This window comes from Falco naumanni, chromosome 6 (assembly GCF_017639655.2).
Source record: "Falco naumanni isolate bFalNau1 chromosome 6, bFalNau1.pat, whole genome shotgun sequence".
Taxonomy (NCBI): domain Eukaryota; kingdom Metazoa; phylum Chordata; class Aves; order Falconiformes; family Falconidae; genus Falco; species Falco naumanni.
This window is the reverse complement of record NC_054059.1, coordinates 84,134,201-84,148,110: the sequence shown is the minus strand read 5'-3', so window position 1 is coordinate 84,148,110 and position 13,910 is coordinate 84,134,201. Positions and strand designations below refer to the sequence as shown.

The 13,910-nt window shown below is 43.3% G+C and overlaps 1 long non-coding RNA gene across 1 annotated transcript in view; it reads right to left on the bottom strand.

The window, feature by feature from the left end:
• LOC121090693 overlaps positions 1-12,083 on the bottom strand; it is a 154,864-nt gene extending 142,781 nt beyond the window's left edge. The window contains exon 1 of the long non-coding RNA XR_005828663.1: positions 11,806-12,083. This is a non-coding gene — a long non-coding RNA (uncharacterized LOC121090693). The remainder of the gene's footprint in view (positions 1-11,805) is intronic.
• Between the last annotated feature and the right edge of the window lie 1,827 nt (positions 12,084-13,910).

The window sequence follows — 13,910 nt, the reverse complement described above, 5'->3', positions numbered from 1 at the left end:
AGGTTTAACTTTCTGCATGAGCTAACCAGGCATGATGAGTGAATGTTTCCTGCACCTATTCATTACTCTTAATCATTAATAATCCAAGACAGTTGGCATCGGAGTTCGAGGGAGTGAGGAAGTGTTGGCACTAAAGTTTTCTAGTACATACAGTCAGGCTCTAGCATAACTTACCAGCTGAACCACTAGAATTCTCAAATTTCTCACAGAAATGCTTCTTTTTATAGGACTATTTTTGAAAACAGTACAGTAACTAAATTCCATTCCCTAAACTGTCAATACTAACCTGGAACTAGCCATGAGTTTGGTGCATGACTTTCTATAATCCATACAGAAATTAAATTAACAATTTAATATGTAAATTCAATCCAGTTGCCAATGAAACCACAAAGCCTTGCACTTGTTCTCAGTGAGGTCAGGAGCAGCAGCATTATCATTGGAAAAACCCAGCAAAAGGCCACCAAAAGTTATTTTTTTTATATAGTAAAAAAATAAACGCATAATGAAGGAAAATAGGGGCTAAACCAAAAGCTAACACCACCACAGTTTCAAACACACGGTCAATTAAAAAAAAAATCTGAATAATTGAAAGGAACAATCTTGAAATGGAGGGTTTTTTGGTATTATTAACATTAAGATTCAGAAACACTCTTCTTATGACATTGCAATGCCCAATTCCAACTCCAATACAGAAAGCAGGATCAAAGTCATACAAGTCACACAACCACAAAAGGCTACAACACAAGCGTTCTCAGTATTCAACTGTACCTGTCATATAAATCAATACATAATGCAAATAAATTCCCACCCATCCCATTACATGAGCCATATCAAGGAAATATTCCCACCTTTAAAAAAAACCAAAAGGATGAGGTTTTGTGGGTTTTGTTGTTTGTTTTTTTTGTTTTTTAAAGGAACTTTTGCTCTCCATAATAGCTATAAGAATAGTTATGACAATGAAATGTTAAGAGAAACAGAAGCAAAACTGTACAGCTGATGGAAAATGAGTGCCTTATTCCTAGAAGCAAACCAACATCTCAAGTGAAATAAGTTGATGAGATCTGACACAGAGAAAGATAATGGTCACCCACATGACTCATTGTACCATGGAAAGTTTCAAACTGCTATAACAAGGATAAGATCTCTGCATGCTAATATTGGCAGATTGCTAGATTTTTTAGCTACATTAAAAAGTAATCGGTATGTTATAATTTTTTTTATTTCAATACTTTCTTCTTGGAAACAAAAATATCTGATCACATTTATTTTTGAACCTCCATTTTCTTAACTTGCAAATATAACAGCGAGTTAGAATTGTGTATGTGTGATAATGTTGTGGTAAATAAATTACACTGAAATTTTTTAGGCCTGAACATCTTCAGCTGTATCCTGGATCTTAATGGATCCCCTGATCATTGCTGTCAGCCTACAAGAGTCACATAACCTTCAGTCTCCTGTTTCAGGCATTTAAAAGTTTGATTTTACCAAACTCATAATTCAGGAGCTGCTCCTGGAAGCTCAAATCAGCAACAGATTTGATCACAAGTTCCCTGAAAAGCTTCAGCATGTAATGTTTCACAAAGGTCCTGGACTCCAAGTACCTATTCACTGAACCACATTTACAGATGACGGACTCAACATACACTTACTTAAATGAGCAGCTGAAAGTCCTACATTCTTTTTTTTCAACCCGATTCAAGAAAGCGTTTAGTACAAATCTACAAAACTAAATCCATGTTCACTTAGCATTCCTGAAGAGAAAGTCTTTCCAGAATTACGATTTTCATTTTAGAACTTAACATTGTCTGCTTCCCTGTCTCCTCCCCAAACAACAACATACAGTAGTAAGAATCACACTATCCATTCAGCTTCAATATTTTATTCACAGATGGCAATACATTATGCTGAATGCAGAAGTTGATATGACAAATGACATTTTTCTTCCCTAAACTGGGTGGAAATGTAAATAGCTTTAAAACTCTCCTTGCTGCTTGTAAAAATGTGCTTTTAATGATGGATCACTTGGGTTGTGCTTATGAGAAACATAGCTCATACAAAATATGATCTTCAGAATCATAGTAATGAAAATCAGATTTGAATGAACACTTTCATTAACTTTTTAGCAGTAAAATAAACATCAAAAAATCTTTCATCACTGGGTATGAAACTAAAACTTTGATAGCAGCACAAAAAAAAACTTATTAGTTCCCAAAGAGTTTGGACATTAAAGAAAGAATCACAGCAGTTTTGTGTCTGAATTCATACAAATTTGTAGCTTAAAGTTCTATCCATGAGATCTAGCTCAAGCTGGAAGCATTCAAACTAACATAATTGCAAAAGAAAATCAGAAATTTCTGGACAGACTGCAGCAGAAAGCGATCATGTCTTGGGCAGTCTTTAAAGACCAACTGAAAGGTTTCTATGCATTAAAGAAAAAGAAAAAAACACCAAAAGTGGATTTGATGCCCTACCATTTTTCAAGGATGAGCAAATACATTGCTCTTTTTATAAACCTTCTGTGATGGGTTGCCCCTGGCTGGATGCCAGGTGTTCACCAAAGCCACTCTATTACTCCTACTCCTCCTCAACTGGACAGGGAAATAAAAAAAATGTAAGGAAGGGCTCATGAATGGACATAAGGACAGGGGGAGATCACATGCCAATTACCATCACAGACAAAACAGACTCAAGTTGGGGAAGAATTTATTTAATTTATTCCCAATCAAATCAGAGTAGGATAATGCAAAAAACAAACAAACACACACACACAAACCACCAACCGAATTTTAAAAACACCTTCCCCCTACCCTTCCCTTCTTCCTAGGCTAAACTTTCGTCCTGATTTTCTCTGCCTCCTCCACCACAGTAACACAGAGGGATGAGGAACGGGGTTTGCAGTCAGTTTATCACACATTGTCTCTGCCACTACTTCCTCTGCAGTGGGAGGACGCCTCACACTCTTCCCCTGCTCCCTGAGGTCCCTGTCACAGGCTGCAGTGCTTCATTAACTGCTCCAGCATGGGTCCTTTCCATGGGGTACAGTCCTTCAGGAACAGACTGCTCCAGTGTGGGTCCCAACGGGGTCACAACTTCTGCCAGCAAACCTGCTCCAGCAGCCTGGGCTCCTCTCCCCATGGAGAGCTCCTGCCAGGAGCCAGTTCCAGCACAGGCTTCCCATGGGGACACAGCCTCCTTTGGGCACATCCACCTGCTCTGGTCCTCCACGGGCTGCAGGTGCTATCTGCTCCACCATTAACCTCCATGGGCTGCAGTGGCACAGCCTGTCTCACCATAGTCTTCATGGGAATATCTGCTCTGGCCCCTCAAGCACCTCCTGCCCTCCTTCTGCACTGCCCTTGGCATCTGCAGAGTTGTTGCTCTCACATATTCTCATGCCACTCTTCAGCTGCTATTGCTGTATGGCACAGTAACTGCTTCCCCTTCTTCAATATGCTGTTCCAGAGGTTCTGCCATGGCTGCTGGTTGGCTTGTCCTCGGCCAGCGATGGGTCTGACTTGGAGCCAGCTGGCACTGGCTCTATCAGCCAAAGGGGAAGCTTCTAGCAGCTTCTCACAGATGCCACCCCTGTAACCCCGCCACTACCAAAACCTTGCCACATAAACCTAATACACCTTTTTTAATCTTGCTTGCACATTTGTGCCTCTTAAGCATTCCCTTTGGCAAACAAACACAGCTTTCATTGAGTTGAGTGAGAATGAAAATTACTGACTCAGTAGTGAACAGTATAAACACCGTCTGCTGCTTCTGAGAAGTACAGTTCATCTTTGCCTTCCATGTAATTGCTTTCACAAAACTACTGGCTTGGTTTTTTTTTAAGTGGCGATATGGAATGGGAGGAAAACTAATAGTCACTCATATTTTTATTTAAGAGTCCTGGTAGGCACTATGCTATTTAAGTGAAAGATGAATGTATTACTGAAAAGGAAAAACCTGCCAATCTGACACACATATGCCTGTCTATCAATAACAAAGTCAAGCACCATCTTAAGTTTTGTTGATATATTCCCTTATCACACTGCAGTTTAAGATAAAGGAAAAGAACTAATACATTTGCCCACCACATCATCACTAGCCAGTAGCTACTGAACTGCAGTTTCCAGAAACGGAGCTACAATTCTCATTGCTTTTCTATTTGTATTAGTTCTCTTTGCATTGTACAGCATTTTAAAAAACTATTTGCTACTGCACAACCCTTTACCCCTACAGCTGTAGTCCTACAAGTTTCTCTTCCACACACACAAAGGTTAGCCCATTCAACTGTCTGCTTCAATGTAGACCTCCTTTCTTTCAACAGGATTTGTTCTAAAGTCATTCTTTGTTAGCTTTTTTACACTGCATCCAGACACTAGAGATCATTTTTTTTCCGTCTTCCAGAGAAAATCTGTGTCCTTTCTCTTAAAGTGAACTTTTCCGTCTCGTTCCACAGGAAATCCAAAATAATTTTATACAAAAAAGTACCCAGAAAAAGAACACAAAGACATCTGAAGTAAGCAACACTATCCTCCACCAAGCCTCCTTACTAAATTTAACCCCCCCTGGATTTACCTCGGCAGCTCTAGATCCAAGATGGGACTCCAATTCTTTTTTTCCAGTCCTCTTTAAGAGGCACTTTGTTAAAGTGACTTTACTTTGCTTGTTCTCTATTTATTGGGAGATGCTTTCTGCAATAGGTATTTTAGAAAGATATTTACTTCATAAATATTCCAGGGATCATTTCTCTTCCAAGAATCCTGAAAGTAAAACACACTCAGCATTTCTTCACTAGAGGCTTTTGTAATGCTCTTTTAGGTTTTATTACAAAATTTTCTTTAAGATTTCCCAGTTAACAAAGCCAAATCACTATGCCAATAAAAGGAACAACCAAGAGCTACAACTTTAAGAGAGATTTCTAGCTTTGATTGCTTGAAAATTATAACCTTGACATTATACAAAGGGCTCCAGAGGGCTCTCCAAAAAGAGGTGTTGTGACAAGAGAAAGCTGCAGAGCTGTGGCCTTGCATGCAATTGCATTTTCAATATTTGCCTTCTACCAATTATTATTTGCAAAGTTAACAGTGTGTTGGAAGGTGGGGGCACTATGTATACGGAAACATACATTAATAACACCCAAAAGAGCCAGTCTTGACATCCAGTGAAGCACTATGCCTTTGACTATCCTCTTAGTTTCCTTAATTTACAGTTATCTTGTTCTTACCCTTCACCTGTCCTTATGCTCCCTTCTCACACAGCCTTCCTCCACTACAATCAACAACCTCAGAAACTTAGCTCCCCCTAAAAACATATGTTTTCACTACCTCAAATTCTACCACAGACAAGAATGCCAATCATGGACTCATAGTCCAAGGCAGCTGCATTTCATTGCACTGTTCCTCAGATATTTGGCATATGCACATCTGTTACATGTCCTGATTTGTGTGCGTATATACGGATAACTTTCCTTGTCTCCCTGTTATCAAGAAAGATGGCAAGGTAAAATGCAAACAGCAATCCATTTTGATGAAAGAGAGAAGGATGCTTAAGCTGAAAAAAAAGTAGAGATAAAGCACTACCTAATTCTGACTTCATTAATTTGGACTGTTTGTTGTCCAGCTAATCCCAAAGCCTATTTGGGTTTTTCCTGCACATCCACTGTCAGTGCCGAAGAACAGACATACTATGAGAGAAGATGTAGCAGTTTATATTGAAATATCATTATCAGAGATAAAAATCTGCAGAGTGTTCCACAGGGTGATGTATTTTATCTCTGAGGAGACACAGTGTACTGCAATTATTTTGTTAGAAGCAAGTATGCACCTTTGTTCAGCAACTGGAGAGGATTAATAAAGAGATAATTCTGAAAATGTTAAACTTCTGTTCTTCCATGACAGTTTTGAGTGTGTGCATTACTCCCCTTCTTTTTAAAAGAAAGTTCCTTAATCCTTTGAATAGTTCTTACTATTGTGCTTATTACACATCGAGATTGAATTCTCCTACTAATTGTCTGCAGTGAAGTTCAAAAGGATTTGTTGCTATAGCAATACCTCATGTTGATTCAGAAATTAATGATAAAAGAAGTGACAATTAGTACTATTAATTTTTACTAGAGAAACATGGGAGAGTGCTAAAAGGCTGCTGGCCAAAGAAAGCAGTAAGATTTTGCACAGGTGACCAATACAGAGCTTGCAGCTATAAAAACCAATCATAATGGATATTTCATGCTTCAGTATGTGCAGCATGAATGTTGCTGCCTTAATATCCCGAGACAGACCCAGCCTCTGTTGTGTTTCAGGAAGTCCTACGTGAGCACAGGGCTGTGTCTCCTTTCATACATAACAGCACCCTGTGGGACAAGCTCCCCTACGTTAGTCTAAGGAAAGGGAATTTAATTTTTCCCTATAGACTTGACACTTATTTCAGGGTTTTGCAGACCTTTCTTTTGCATTTTTAGTGAATGCACGTATGTCGCTTCAAGATAATGACCTGCTTGCTCTCATTCCTGAGTAACAGCCATGAAGCGAGTAAGTGTTTTCCAGGTCATATGAAACCCAAAGTAGTAATTAATATTCTACCACTAGGACTGCTATTATCTCACCAAATTATTTGGGTTTGTTGCAGCCCAGTACCTTCTACAAAACATTTAAGGTTTTAGAAAGTAAGTCAAGACCATTCTATTTCAATCCTATGAAGAATAGCATTGCTGCACATAACTTTATAATGCAAGGCTGAAGAAACGGAAATGCTTTCCTTCTTCACTAGGTACTTAGTAAGATTTTTTAAAAGTATGCTTTGACAGCCTTAATAATGTATTTTCTGCTATTAGAAACCTGAGCAATTACTGAAGGCAATAAATTTACTTATTTCATAATGAAGTGATGGAGTTGTAGGCTAGTGGCAGATTGCCCCTCAGAGCTATTTTATAAATCCTTGTGGATGATACATAGCATTTTTTCCCCTTCAAAACTGTCAGGGTTATTTCCGTTAGATGCTACAGATAATACGTCAGACCCTCGTGCAGGAACATTGGGAAGATTTATCAAAACCCATGAATCCTAGATGCTGGAGGGGCTTTTTCCTGCTTAAGAGAAGGAGAGGCAGGAATGATGTGGCTGCAGGACAATGCATGTTGTCACTACACTATAGACTTGACCTGGAAAGTGGTCCCTTTACATCTCACATGAAGCTCTAAGGCCCATGAAAAGCCCTTGGGCTCCAGTACACCTAATGTTGTTCAGATAAGGTAGTAATGGACAGAACCGTTAACGGTACACATGAACACAGAGCTAAGCAGGCAAGCAACGTCACACAAGACACCCCAGCCAACCACAGGCACTGAGATTACATCATTTTCTTTAACATAAGTGAGGCACATCAGAGGCTTGCCCTAAAAACTCCAAGCATTTCTATGTTAATCCCATCCCCCCTAAAGCTCTCAGTCCTCTATGAACTTACATGTAAGAGGGAAATGTCTGACTTTCTGTATTATTAGCTTTTGCATGTCATGGTTAACCTTGTTCCATGGGGATATACTGAGAATGCAGAAGGACAGATTATCATCTACACACACTGAGAGATTATCCTTACACGTCATCACGCTGCCATCTCATTCAGAGGGAGAAAGAAAAAAAAAAATCAATCAGAAATACTCATTATAGAGCACAACGCCATCAACTGTTGAATGTAATAATCCTGAATCCCTGTGCCCGCCCGCCCCCACCCCACCCCCCAATCACTTTCACTACCCTGACAAGAGCTCGATACAAACTTGCAGAGCAGCCCCAAACTCCTGGAGATCAATACCAGACATAACACTCAGAACAGAGAGGGGGCAAATTATCAGATGGTTGGTCTGCAGAGAGCTCTGTGATACTGTGACTACACTGCTGTATTACATCCAGCTAAATGAACAAAAACCTGAATTTGCTTGCAGGGACATTTTCTAAATTAAACAGTGAGGGTTTTGTTTACCTTTCCTCCTCTGTTTCTCTGCTTTCATTCTAAAGTTGGAGTAATAGCATTGACTGCATTTTCGAATCATAGCCAGGAAAACATTTTCCCACAATCCATACTCTAGCTGTATTATTAAATATTTCTCTGTAACCATCTTAATCAAGATTAATTTACAGAAGTATCAAACTGCCTCTAGCTCTTATTTGAGCAACTGAGTATTTATCATTCATAATACAAATTAAATCTTTCAGGTTTGTTTTTCCAAAACTTTCCCAACCATAGAAAAGACCTTGCCTTCAGTTTGCAAACTTTTCATGAGAAAATTCACTTAAGCCTACCTTCCTTTAAACTAATTGATGCCTCCACCATGAAGCCACATACTCTGAATAGGCAAAAGGGTTAATCTTCCATGCTCTTCTATTTTACACGCAGTAAGTTCAATAATTTACATTCAGGATAATGGCTTTTCCTTGCCCTCACTGAATCTCTTAGCCAGGCTTGCACACAGAAGACTGTGTTCCGATGGCACACAACCAAGGTACAAGGAGTAGAAAGCGTCGCAGCACGCTCTTGTCCTCTCTTAAAACAAAAACAAGACAAACAACTCCTGAGCATGAAGTCCCAAACTAAATATAGCATGTCAGACTCACACTAGATTCATTTCTTCTGTTCTGCACCCCAACACCATCAGAAACATACCCCTATGTATATTCTAGAACACTTTTGTCAGACGGACTGAAAGGCATAGTTCATGGGTTTAGAGGTGTAGTTCATACACACACTCCCAGCATCTCTAAGCGACAGTTTCACACATTGCAGCAGCCGTGCAGTCTAGCAAAACTGATGTTTTTCTATTGAAGAAAGACACAGAATGAAGTCACGGGGGATGCAGCAACACTGTTGAATGAATTTGCAAAACAGACTGCTTTTAGTGTTACACAGACTTTTCCATTTTCATTCCAAGCTTACAGATCCATTTAAACATCTGTTACATATTCACAAACTAAGGTACTTAAATATGATAGAAATGGTATTGCATATCCTCTCCCACATATTCTTGTCCATATTGCTCCTTATTTTAAAGCCTAATTATACATCTTCACTAAATGAAAAGTTGCCACTACAGTAAGGGACACTAATAATATTAGTAAACTGTTCTATCATCTTACGTACTAAACTCAACAACCATGCATTTACACACACTGAGCAGAGCTTTCACTGCCTTCAAATATCTTGTAGATGCTTTATCTCATCCTCAGAGTATACTTCTCCTTAATGGCAAACCAGCCATAATATGATAGTGGGGAAAATTAATTAAGGTCATCCAGATCACTTCAAACTTTCTTCTAGTGTCAAGCACCTTTTGCACTCCTTCCCCTTCCTTTTCGAGTCACATAACACTGCATAAGCACAGTAACTGCCAGGACAAAGTACGCATTTAGGCTTTCTGTGTGCTAAAATCAAGACTGAGGGAGGAGGGAAGGTATGAAAACAAGAACTATAACGTTGTAGTATTTATGTAGGAAAGATTTCCACCTTAGTCATCACAAGATTTTTCTTTAACATTTGAGGACCCTGAAAACATTCATAGCACTAAGACTAAAATCCAAATACTAATGCAAGAAAGGAAGGTTGAATAGTTTGAAAGCAGCAACTTTAGCTTTAGAATGAAGAGTGCCATAAGTGTGACAATTCTTTAGACCAGCTTACAAATTAACCAAGACATTGTAACCCCTAACAGTAACACTCAGAACTATCAGTTAAGAGACCATTGAGCACTATGCTTGTGAAGTTTCATAAGGTCACGGTTGGTTTTCACCATGAAAACCTACTTCCGAGACTGCTGCTCTGAAAGATACTGGTAAGATGTTTGATGTAGACTATATTACTACAAGATTAAATTTAAATTTCTTTCAGTAATAGAAATAAAAATGGATTGTACTTGACGATACACAGATGTACAATATAAAGTATGCATTCGGCTCCCTCCAGAAAGTTACTATTCATCTTCTTCAAAAGGACTTGAATCTGCACCTCACAACAGTTTCTGTAATAAATGAGGTTCTATTTCCTTTCACATTTCATTCAAAAAGATACCAAACTCAATTTCTGGATTTGGTGGCAAAGCGCAGCTCATAGAACGAAAGAGGAAAACTTGCAACCTGTTTTGATATAGCTGGCAGCAAGTCAGGTGAATTTCATACTAGATTATCCCTGGAGGATTTCACTGCTTGCTATTAAAATCTAGCAAAACTGCTACATCCAAAAGAGTCCAAGAGAATGGTTTTCAGTGTTTCAGTTCAAGTCTTGTTCCCTAAAGCTGAAGTTACCCTGTTAACACGCACATGGCACCAAAGCAAAAACATGGTACTTTGAATGAGATTCAGCACTGGCAAATCTAATCGTCATATTGCTCTACGGGGCAGTAAGATAAATGTAAAAGCTCCCGGTAAAAAACAGATTAAAAAATAAAGGGAAATTAAAATTTTAAAAAGCACATAAAACATGAAAACTTTTTAGGCCACAAAACATCAGAAAACCCTGCAATGCTTCTTCCATGCCATGAAGAACTGCTGCTGTAAGAGTGACCAGCTTGCTTCCATGCTGACACACATTTCTGAAAGCCACCAAACCAGGCTTCCATTCTGGAAAACGCACTGTTAACCTACTACAGTCCTGGTCCAACACAAGCAAGCAAAAAACACTGACAGATTAAATATACAGAAGCAGATGAAATAAAATCAATACGTCATTCACCAACTTTGAGGTGTATAGGTATGCAAATAAAAAAAAAAGTATAAACATTTCAGTCAATGTAGGGTATAAGCACAGGAAAAATATATCGCTTGGGCAAAAACATCCTCAGGACATATCCCAGCTTTTGTTTGCCTTTTTTTTTTGAAGTTTCTCGACGTGTGTCAGCAATGTTACAGTTGTTCTGTCTGTGGCTGCTTCTATATATGGTCAGCGCAGATATTTGCTGGGTTTTGCATTTTTCCATAAAGTAATCCCAGACAATCAGAAGCCTGTTAATCAGTAAGAAAACCCACAGCAGCTGATCCATCGCCCTGCACGCCTGAGCCCATCTAAGTCTCGCTGCCCCGAGACTTTCCAACACAGCGAAGGGCACACGGCTCGCTCTGGTTTTAAGTAAATTCTTGGGCTCTGCTGCTTCAGACAGCCCGGTGGGTGCGCCAGCCCGCGGACTCCTTCCCAAACTCCAGCTGCACGACAGTCCGCACCCCGGCACACCGCCCCGAGGAACCTCGCTTGATCCCGAACGGAGGAGACACCGCGCCGGTGCCCGGGGACGATCCGGGGGCAGCGGCCGGCCGGGGCGGGGGGGAGCACCGCGCACTGCTGCGCCCTCCCGCACCGCCCGGCGGGACAAGCCCGGCAGCCGGCGGCACGTCGAGCCGCGCTCCGGGTCTCCCGGGGCGCGCCGTGCTGCGCGGTGCCCGCTCCCACCGGCCCCACAGAGGGGCGAGCCCCCGGGCGCGCACGGCGGGGCGGCCGGTCCCTCGCCGCTCCAGGGGCGCAGCAGCCGCCGGCAGCGGCCGCTCCTCCGAGTCCCGCGGAGAGAGGGACGGCCCCGCCGCGGTCCGCGGAGCCCCCCGGCGGCCGCCGCCCCAAGCGCAGCCCCCCGCCCCGGGCGGACGGGGAGCGGCAGGCGGGGGGGCCCCGCGGCTCCTCAAGCCGCCCCACCACAGAGACCGTCCCCGCAACTTTCCCCGCGGGGATCCCCGCTGCGCTGCCGGACCGGGCGGTCCCGCACGTCGCTCCGCGCCGCCGGCACCCCACGCACAAGCGAGCAAAGCCAAACAAAAGCCCCAAGGACCCGGCGCTTCCCCTTCCTACCTGCCCGCTGCCCGGCGACCACGCACCGCCCGCTCCGCTCCGCGCCGAGCGCTCCCCGCGGCGCCCAGGTGGCGTTAGGAGCGCGCTTCCCACGGGCGGCGCGCCCCCGGCGGCCGGCACATCCCCCGCCGGGCGCCGCCGGGAGGAGGGCGCTCCGCACCCGCCCGCACCGCCGCCGCCACACCTGTGCCCGGGCAGCGGCGCCGCCTCCTTCAGTCTCGCCCCCTGGGCGGGCGGGGGCGCACCCGCACCCCTCGCCCCGCGCCCGCCGCCGCCCTCCCCATGCAGCCGCCGCACGAGGGGCACCCGGCCTCCGCCGCCCGCCGCGCCGCGCCGCTCATTGGCCCACCGGCCGCTGACCTCACGGGGCCCGGCCCCGCCCCTCCCGCCCCCCGCCCCCCTCCGCCCCCGGCCCGAGCGGGTGCCCCGGGGCGGCCCCGCGGGGAGCGTGGCGGCAGCGGGCGGCGGCGGCACCTCGGAGGCGCGATGCCGGGCGGCCCGGCGCGCCCCTGCCCCGGGGGCCTGCTGCGGGGGGCGGCGGGGCGCGAGCGGGCGGCGGCCCTGGCCTCGGTGGGGCAGCGGGGTCGCAACAGCGGTGTCGCAGCAGCGGTTTGCAGTAAACACCCCCTGCCCTCGCAAACTGCCCGCCGGGTAGGAAGGACTCACGGAAAAAGAGGTTACGCGGGGAAGGCTTCCATTAGCCTGCCACGGCTGCTTCTTTCTCTCTTTTCTTTTTTCTTTTTTTTTTTTTTTTTTTGGTTTGGGGGGTGTGTGTGTGTTTATTTTTATTGCTCTTAATTGAGACGTATGAGCAGCTATTGCTTGCAGATTGCGGTCCTGTTTGCGGAAAGTAAATAATTTTCCGTTGTATATTGAATGTGCCTCTTCATGGGGCATATAGCATCAACCAAGTCACATATCATCATATAGCTCCGTAATATATGTTAATTTGGTATTGATTCATTACTAGCAATCTTTCAAAAGACCTGCTTAAAATATTCTCCCCTATCAGCTCATCAGGCTATGCTATGAACTGACAGAAAGCCAAGTAATGTATTAATGCATGCTTATGCACAATTAAAACAGGTTGAACCAGAAGAATGTAGGAAAAGTTTTGCCTTTTAAAAGAACCTATAAATGTATGAGATAAATTATTCCAGTAAACCGAGGTGCCTCACACTTCCATGTTTCTTACTTCCATGTTTTTTCAGTTATAAAAGACAAATAAATTTAAGTTGAAGTCATTCAACACAGAGAAAGTTCAAATTTAGCACTTGCTTTTGCAGTCCGTGTTGCTTGCTGTAAAGTTGCTGTGGTGTGAGGGAGCAGGGTGTGTTCTGTTTGCCTGTGAGTGTATTTCTTGGTTACATGTAAGAGAAAAGTTCACAGGCTGGTGCTCCGGAAAATATGAACAAAACAACAGTCTACACTTTGGAAGGCTCTGATTCTCTATTAATTTCATAAAGTAATATTATTTCAATTATCTACTGCCTTCAGAAAGAAATTGTAAAAACTTGGGGTCCATCTCGCACCTTATGCATTCAGTAAAGAAGGATTACCTGCTTGTTGGAGGTCCTGCTACCAAAACACGGCCAGCCCTGGGTGGCAGTTCTTCACACTCCACACCACTGGTGCCAGCCAGGTACCACAGTCACTCACACAGGGTGCTGCATCCTACACTCTGATGCCAGGATTTTCACAGAAGATCCCTCAGGTTCTTTAGTGACAAGTAGTCATGAGCAGAGCCTGTGAAAGAATACATAAAATTTGGAGTACTATATTTTCAGTGCTTAAAAATAAAAATTACAAATCTACAGGGTTTCAATTAATCTAATAAGTAATTCATAACACTAAAAATACCTGTGGGATGAAAAAGAAAAAAAAAACATATGTGAAAAGATCAAGAGGTTTTGGTGTGCAAAGATTCCTCTGTTCTGGAGCTCTGCATATGTTTGCTTTACTGCCCATCTATGCTCTTCCTTTTACCTTGCATCTAAAAATAGCGTCAGAAAGAGCTGCTCCCTGTAACACTAGGCTGGGGTTTCAGAGCAGCTGAGAGCCCCCGTGACTGAGCTGTCTCCGGTGACCCTTCAGGGTGCGGTTGT